Source organism: Poromitra crassiceps (assembly GCF_964638095.1).
Source record: "Poromitra crassiceps genome assembly, chromosome: 10".
Taxonomy (NCBI): domain Eukaryota; kingdom Metazoa; phylum Chordata; class Actinopteri; order Beryciformes; family Melamphaidae; genus Poromitra; species Poromitra crassiceps.
This window is the reverse complement of record NC_139631.1, coordinates 18,105,030-18,114,391: the sequence shown is the minus strand read 5'-3', so window position 1 is coordinate 18,114,391 and position 9,362 is coordinate 18,105,030. Positions and strand designations below refer to the sequence as shown.

The 9,362-nt window shown below is 42.3% G+C and overlaps 1 protein-coding gene across 1 annotated transcript in view; it reads left to right on the top strand.

Moving 5' to 3' along the window:
- Positions 1–656, top strand: part of cldn5a (claudin 5a) — a 1,567-nt gene extending 911 nt beyond the window's left edge. The window contains exon 1 of the mRNA XM_083643879.1: positions 1–656. This exon is cut by the window's left edge and continues 911 nt beyond it. The gene's annotated coding sequence lies outside the window, so the exon portion shown is untranslated.
- The last annotated feature ends 8,706 nt before the right edge of the window (positions 657–9,362 follow it).

Here is a 9,362-nt window from a genome sequence, read left to right as displayed (position 1 = left end):
CACCTCTGCTGTTTTACACTGGCCCTTACACTCGGACCACATATTCACATCCTTTTCGTATCTACAGAAAACGGTTGGAAATTAAAAGACTATCAACTGCTACAAGAGGTAGCTCACGACAAAAAGGAGTATCTTTGTTAGGTACCTGCTTTTGTATTTTTTTTCTATAAAGCGATCGAAATTAGTGTTTTGAATTGTTTACCGTTGTAACAGTTTTTTTCCTTTTCGAGGGTCTCGCCACCCAATACACACTGTTCTTTTACATTGATGTGCAATTTGAGCACACTTGTACAGTAGGCTAACTGAGAATTGCACTCCCAAACATTCAAATACCCATTTCGGTCAGTGGATTTACGCCCGACATGTTGAGGACTCCTACAGTGTCTATAGCAATAAAAACAAGCAACAAAATGTTTAAGCCAAAATAAAACTCGGACAGTCTTTTTGTGTTGTGATAGCAGTGACTATAAAGTTTGAAGTTCAGTTTTTTTGATTGATACCTGGGGAGCCTGCAGGGATTTAGGTCACATGAACCACAGTTCATTTGGCTGTAATGAGCACCTGCAAACAGTGCAAAGTTTTGGGTCATTGTCACTGTGCCGGATGTAGGCTATCTCTCTTTTCATTTCTAGGAATAAACATGTCTTCTGTTGGTTTGTGGATGTTTGATGTAATGATTCATTATTCATGTATTTGAAGATGCAATATTCTTTCGTTTTATTAAGATTAAACTGAATATATTGTCTCAAAATTAGTTGAAGTGTGTTCTTAAAACAAACAAAAACTGATAACCCTCTGTCAACATTGCCAAAGACGAGCTTTGATGGTCTGCAGTGGCGTTATGATGGCAGGAGCGCTACACGGCTGTGCGTAATGCATGCCGTTCCCACCATGCATCCATAAACCCCCACGGCGGGAGAAAGTATTTTGGTTGGCCATAGAAATCCAGATGACAATGCCCATTCAACTAGAGTGGGGCTCTGCTGTTCAGCTCACAATGCTTCACAGCCCCCCCCTCATTCGCAGTCATTGAAAGGCGTTCAAATTAGAGCTATGGAGAATTTGCTGGAATCGTCTTCCCGCAAGTCACTATTCAGCCGCCATCACGAGTCCATCTCCCTCCATATAGGACGGTACTGTGGACTGTATGACAAAATATTTCAGCCAATCACTTTGAACCAATTAGTTTATCCACAGATAGCTATACTTCTGGAGACCACATTTAGCCTATTTATTTATTTACTCAAAAGGATCTGCATTACATATTTTAGTATGACCTATATTACCTATAGGCTATTATATATTATTATTATTATTATTATTATTATTATTATTATTATTATTATTATTATTATTATTATTATTATTATTATTATTATTATTATACCTATACCTATATTCTATCTATACCATAATCAAATAACCCTATAGGGTTATTTTAGTTGTGACAAGAAAAGCAATGACAAACATTCACAATAACACATGCTATTTGAGGCGATGAGTAATGGCCCTCTTATTTAAAAGCTGTGGCTGGATTACCAAGCTTATCCATACTTTTGCTGGCCAGTTAAGAATCTTAGCGGGTCATATGCCTTCTTAAAAGTTGGAAATATAACCATGCAGAAAGCCTGAATACAGTCAGGCGAGTGTGTGAGCACTCTGGTCCATGTTAAAGGGGAACTTCTATAAAAGTTTCAAGAGGCAGTAAAGTAAAATGTTAACTCAATTATAAACTTTCAATCAACAAAATAATATCTTCCACATCCACATGCAACAAACACATATACTATTATATATCATATTATGCAACAAACACATAATCTATTTATCGGCTGGTACAGCACACCACTATAGCAGTGCAGTTCACTAAGTACCGAAAACCATAGGAAAGGTAGGCTACCCAGAGTTTGAGGTTTCAATATGTTTCTACTCAAAGAGACACCCTGGAAGCTCTGGTCCGGCCGCACTCAGTGAGATGTTTTTGTGGGATTGTTAGTTCCACTCTAGTCACCGCACAGAGGGTGACGAAGCGCAGGGTGTGGGGGTGTGTGCAAGGGGTTATGGGTGTCTGTGTGTGTGTGTGTGTGTGTGTGTGTTGTGTAGAGGGTTGGGGGTGCACCTTTAAAAAAGACCCCCATTCCAATGAGAAGAGAGGCAAACAGGGCCAGCGACGTCACTCAATGGGCGCTCTCCATGGTAACCAGCCAGAACCTGCAGTTGCCTGGCTACGGGACCCTATAATGTGGTGGTATGGATGAGCCTAATAAAAGGCCTGGGCTGCAGACATTCCAGTAAGCAAGCACACACACACAAACACACACACACACACACACACACACACACACACACACACACACACACACACACACACACACACACACACACAGCACAGCACAGCACAGCACAGCACAGCACAGCAGTTTGGAAGATGAAGATCTGGGATTTATGTAAAGTCTTTGATTTAGCAATGGTCATGGAGAAAGAGCTGTGACAGCAGAAACACATTTTGTTTCATTGTGGTTGTTCTAATGGCAACTGTTAAATGTTGCCATGAATGTAGATTGGAAACAAACACTAGTTGTGGTCAAAAGAAGTAGAATACAAATGTTAACAGACATGAGAATTAAACATTAGTGATGTTGTCTTTCGCATCACTCATGTCGCAAAAAGATTGTCAGAGAGATACTTTGTCTCAGCATATACTACCCACATGACACGTGGAGCTGTTTTGACCTGTAAACTTGACCTCGCTCAGCCAGGCTGTGAAAGAGCAGCACGGTTAAGGTCACATTAGTATTTGGTCAGGTGGCAAACTGATTTCAGATCTGTGATGACGTGCAGCCTGCGACGTAACGAGGGCTGTGCTGTCGGGTAGGATGGGAGGGGGGGGGGGGGGGGGGGGGTGGCTTGGGGCAGGGGGGGTGGGTGTCGTTGTTTCTCATGACCTGATCTTTGAACCTTGAATCTGGCCTCAGGTCAGCCAAGTCGGAAGTTACTTCCCTCGACTGGCCAGGCATGATCTCATCCAACCAGAATCGTCCGCATTTGATAGGGGTCACAACCCTTGACCCCGAGCTCCCCAAACCAGCTGAAGCATTTGATCAAACAAAACGGCTGCCGTGGTAACAGCTTATGAGATGTCTGAAGTATACATGGAGTGAGAGTGTGTCAAACCTGGTCCGTGGCAGACTTTTTTCTTTTCTCACAGAATGAGCCGAATTCCTCAAAGAAATTGCAGCTACAGTGCAGATGAAGGAGATATTTCTGAACCAGGATGTTTTTATTGATCATGACTCAGACTTACAATAGAGCAAGCAGGTGCATAAAGTCTAGACCTCCCAGCTGGATAGAGTTCTTACTCATAGATTGTAGCGCCAAGAGTCAGCAGGTGGCTAAACGTGTAGGACAAATGCTGCTTTGTGAAGCTAACGACCACATGAGCCAAAACAACACATCCTTTTCTCTAATTTGTCCGCACCGTTACATCAGCTTGGTGACTCACAGGTTTTTTGTCGCAGCGGTCAGGCTTCCTGTCCAGCGGACAGCGGAACAGGAAACAGGAAGTAACATGTGAGGTGTGGGAGGGGAGGGGGGGGGGCTGGAGCGTTAATGTCACTTGAAATGGGCTCAATGGGTCATGTTGAACTGCTCCCAAAGCACACATACTCACAGGTACAGGCAAGGGAATGCAAACACACACACACACACACACACACACACACACACACACACACACACTCGCACACATGCACACACACGCACGCACACGCACGCACACACACACACACACACACACACACACACACACACACACACACACACACACACACACATTTTGTTGTGACCAAAATCATCAACTCATGCCACATCATCAGTGGGTATGACATCATCAGTCGATGAAGCGTGCATGCTCAGTTTCACTTATGACATCACTGATGACATCACAGTTCCTTGAGTGACATCACTGATGACATCAGAACTGCCCATCACTAATGACATCACAACTGCTTGTATGACATCACAGTTGTTCAAGTGACATCATTGACTCAGTTGAGCAATAGCTTGTTTTCGACCACGTGATTCGGATGACATCTCTGTGACGTCTGAGGGGCAGCTCTCCCATGGAGAATGGAGGAAAGTGAGTATGCAAGAGGTTGGATGCCGCTCCACGCTGCAGGTATCGCCAGAAGATTGCAAAACATATAGGATTATGATTCATATGCAATGAAGAGAAGCGGTTTTTCCAGCAACTTGTCCGATTTCAATGGTCTCGTCCCGGTCGCCATCTTGCCATGACGTCATCTGAAAACAACCTAATGTGGGCCTTCATCTTCTTCTTCGTTGGTGTTTTACGGCGGTTGGCATCCTTAATTGCATTACCGCCACCTAGGCTACTATATTGTCGCAATTGGCTCATTTCCACCACATAACAGCACAGTACAGCTCTACTCCATCTGGTCTTACTCGGCTCTACTTGATATAGACTCTATTTCCATAGCAAGTTTACTCGCCTCCGCCCACACCTGGTCGTCATAGCGATCGCATATCTGCCCTCCGCCCATAGCCGAAGTAGCCTATAACGTATAACGTTAAAATTAAATCCATACACGGAACTTTTAAACTGATTATGAAATACTGGTGCCTATAAATTACCTACAGTGTACATGGGCAAATGTGACAATCGGCTAGGAGAATGGATATCACTTTGTTGTTACTCAAACTCGCATGCATGCAATGCGCGGGGGACGGGAGAGGCGCTACAGGGAGAACCCCAGCGGCAGCTCACCAGGCAAGACCGCGGCTTCGCTAAACCCCTGCCTGCGGCCTAGCGGACTTTTTCTCTCAAAACAATTGAAAACCACCGTCATGTTAAAGCTGAGCAAGGAGATCGATTTTATTTCACCAGAGCCGAAGGCAGCAACACAAAATAAATAACTTCTGGAAATAACAGAAGAGAAGGTAAGCCCCACTAAACTGGTATCCAGCATTGACAGCAGATGGCTACAATAAACACGATTCTGCCTGACCAATCAGTCGTCTGCAGTGTTTTCACGTCACCGTATGGTACCGGGTCCACAGCCCTAGAACCTCAACAGAGCAGGGACCAAAAGCAGCACGACTCAACCCGGGCTGTCCACATTTTTGATCGCTGGAATGAGACAAAAAAGCGAGACGAGCTGTGCGCGTTGATACCAGCGGTGGAAATGGGCCAAATGATGATGTTGTGATGTCATCAGTGATGATGTCACCAGATGATGTCGCCATTGCTCGAGTTACATCACATCATTAGGTAATTAGAGCAATTAATCTGCCGTAATTAGCTAATTAAAAAAGCTGGCTCCACTAGGTCACCCGCAGGGGTGCTCTTTACACTTCCTGAAAGATTCAACCAGATCGCATGTAAAATGGCATAGCTGTGGCTGAACACAATTCTGCTCTCTCTCTCTCTCTCTCACACACACACACACACACACACACACACACATTTAAATGATTTATTTATGTCCACATAAATACAGAGTACAAAGGACATAAACACTAGTAATGCAATCAGATGTTGGGAGTTGGTCAGATACAAGAGTGCCTAATTGGCGACCACAATAATGCATACAAAGAAGATATAATACCGCACAGGGTGATGACAAAGGCAGATTGACATACAGTTATACTGTAATACAAGATAAGGGACAGCATCCAATTTCACACACACACACACACACACACACACACACACACACACACACACACACACACACACAACACACAGACACTTTGCATTCTTATTATAGGATTGCACTTTTTTTGATTCAATACATTTTGGATCCAATAATTCAAAAATAATGAAACTACGATATTATGTTATTATTATTATATGTTATTATATTATGTTATACAATCTTAATGCAGTGAATGTAAAGATACATCATTTGCCAAAATGTGCCCTCTTTTTCCACGTTGGCTCGTAGATAGAGATGGAGGAACACACCTGAGCACTTACATAACGTATATTTAGAAATGTGCTGCCAAATATTCAGTCACACCTTTACAATACTACACAATATTTAAGTGTTGCTGTGCTTGTTGAAGATTTTAGACAAGCCAACAAAACCTTTGACCACTCACATCATTACTCCAGCCAACACCTTCATGGCAACAGATCCGTGATGAATAGAGTGTCCAGGCATGGCTTAATCTCAAATTTATGAGAAAAGGAGATGTTGAAATTGGGAGTTTGGGAGTGGTCTTCTCAGAGCTATCTGAGAGGGATCATGATGCCACCATACATCATCAAAACAAGACAATTTGAAGCATTTGGATGCATGCCTGAAACACACACACACACACACACACACACACACACACACACACACACACACACACACACACACACACACACACACACACACACACACACACACACACACACACACACACACACACACACACACACACACACACACACACACACACACACACACACACACACACACACACACACACATATATAAGTGAGTTAGGCCAGACAAAGCCCTGAATGACAGCCCTCTGAGATGAAGAGGAGGCCTGGCAGCATGAGGAATGTCAGAGAGATCAGGAGACATTTTTGATTTAGCATGCTAGCTCAACCTACGTGGTTTCAGTCTTCGCTTCAACTGGGACCAAGCAAAAAAAGGGTGGGGGGGAGGATGACACTGAGCTACTTGTTCCAACAATTCCTCAATATTACGCATGAAAATACATGTACTTTTGTACATGCATGTATCCATTTATATTCATAAATGCTTCTGTTGTTTGTGTAATTTCATCACCTTATCACAGTTGTTATATGTTTGTGTATAATCAGTTTTGTTTTATTTTCCTTATTATCATTTAAGCCGTTATCTGTTAGTGTAGATGTTTTTGTAGATTTGTATTTGTGTTTCAAGGACCCCTGTGAAAATGAGATGATTCACCACAAGGGGTTTATCCTTTCAAATAAGTTCATTATAACATGGAGGGCCGTAGTAGTAATTATTTATTTGCACATAAAAAAGAGACAAAAGGAAATCAACAAAAGCATGTGCAGGTAGAGACAGGAAATCCTATGTGGGCTTATTCTGGGTCTCTACCTCAGAAATTAAACCAATATTAACAATATAAACAAACACAAGAGAAAAGAAACACGCAAACAATAAGAAAAAGACAAGCAACAGTAAAAAAGAAAAGAACAAAATAAGGAACAGAAAAGAGCAACTAAAATGAGTAAGTAGACAGACAATAGAGAGTTAAAAGGGAATGTGAGGTGTATGTGCAATATGTGGACTCTGTGTGACTCATCAGGGACATTTTGAGTTTGATTTTGAAGGAGTTAAGAGATAATGCTTGATTGGCGGTATTGATACTACAGCACCTCTAGCGTATTGAAAACTGGTTTGACAGTAGTGGGATGTAGGTGACCTGAATGTCTTGTATTATGTGTATGTATGTTAGAATTTTGTTGAAAGTATAACCTACATGGTGCAGGGAGAGAGACAGGTGTGTGTATGCATTTATAAACAAAGGTGCAGACTTGTAAGTGTGTTGATATTTTGTATGGGGAGTATTTTGAGTTTTTTCTTTCAGAGGAGCTGATGGTTCGAATCTGTTAGTTAGATAATGTAGCCAACCTACATTTTTTTTGTATGATGTGAATTCTGTGAAGATTGGAGATATATACTTGCCCATATAATATTTACATGAAGGAGATATGGGTTGGGGCCTCCCGGTGGCTCACCTGGTAGAACGTGTACCATTCATGCAGCCGACCGGCGTTCGAATCCGACCTGCGGGCATCCGCTGCATGTCCCATCCTCTCTCCCTCCCCGCCTTCCCGTCGCTGTCCAGCACATACTGTCTTATAAAATAAAGGCAAAATGAAAAAAAAATAGAGAGAGATATGGGTAAATTACTCACTGTGTTTACAATCAACCCAAGGCCTGTGTGACAGACTAACAATTAGCTGGTGGTGGTAATGTTGACTTCCATATTAACATAGGATGTGGCAATCAGTGGCTAAGTAAATAAACAATCTGACTGCAACACACACACACACACACACAGGATCAGGGTTCTTGAGGTGTAATAAGTGCATTGTTTTGAAACTAATTGCATCTTGCAGGAAACTCTGCTGGCTATTCTCAGGACTGTTGTGTATTTGCTCTGCTGACCTAGTCCCACCACAGGAAACAGGGAATACAAATGCAAGAAAACTAACACGTGACATTTGAAAATGTCAAATCCAGAACAAAACCAGGCAATCTGTTAACACAAACGTTGGGTGGTTTTGTTCTTCACTCTGTGCCTTTGTGCAAGGGGACTCTACTCTAGTATATTTCCAAGAATGAAAGTTGTAGTGCATGTCATCCTCTGAAGGGAGTCCTGCATGACTGAGCCACCTACCACAGAGAGACCCTCATCACACCCTACCGCAGAGTGGAGGTTTTGTCTGGAGTGTTCAAGCCTGGCCTCCTCCGATTTTAGTCACTGGCATCCCAATTTAAACCCAAACAAAAATGGGAACGGCACTGTTGACTTAAGTATATTCCAAACTTTCCTTGAAAGTGAACTGTGACTCGTAAAATGATACAAAATGCAAGAAGGGTGCCATTTCCAATTGTTCTCATTTGTTCTTTAACAGTTAATGAAATGTTTGGTGAAATAAAATGATATATATGAGAAGTCATAAAGATTACAACCAGGGGTGGATCTGGCAGGGTGGCATGGTGTGGCAGCTGGCAGACAGGAAAGGTGGAGAGAGAGAGGGGATGACATGCATGTGGAAAAGGACCACAGCTCAGGACTAATAAGCCTTTGTGATACATGCTCTACCAGGTGAGCTGCCAGGACGCCCCGCAGTTTGTAACATTTTAACACATTTCTTGGATTTACTCTCTCATAATTCTGTATGTGGGACATAAGAACCTTCTGTTCCTCGATGTATCAAGAAATGTTCCTCATGTATCTAGCATTGTAAAATGTTTGAATAACAACTCCAGTTTTCTATTGGTTTCATTTCATGACAAAAAAAGTTATCTGCACATCAGCAATGTTGAAACCACATTCTTACCGTATAGAGGGAAAAGATCCCCTGTCCCCCATAAAAAAAAGACTAACATTGGTGTCTGGTAGGGAGGGGTGGAGTGGAAGAGGTTAAAAAAGGAACATAATAAGTAATCTACTTTTTACATGTGCATTACTTGTAACTTGTTACCCACCCCTCATGCCACCTTTAGATATTTCGATTCAATGCTCTACTCGCGTCACAATGATGTAATGTTTTTGAGTTCAAATATCGTCATTTTGGAGCTTTTCCAATCAAATATTGATATGTGATTGTTTGCGAT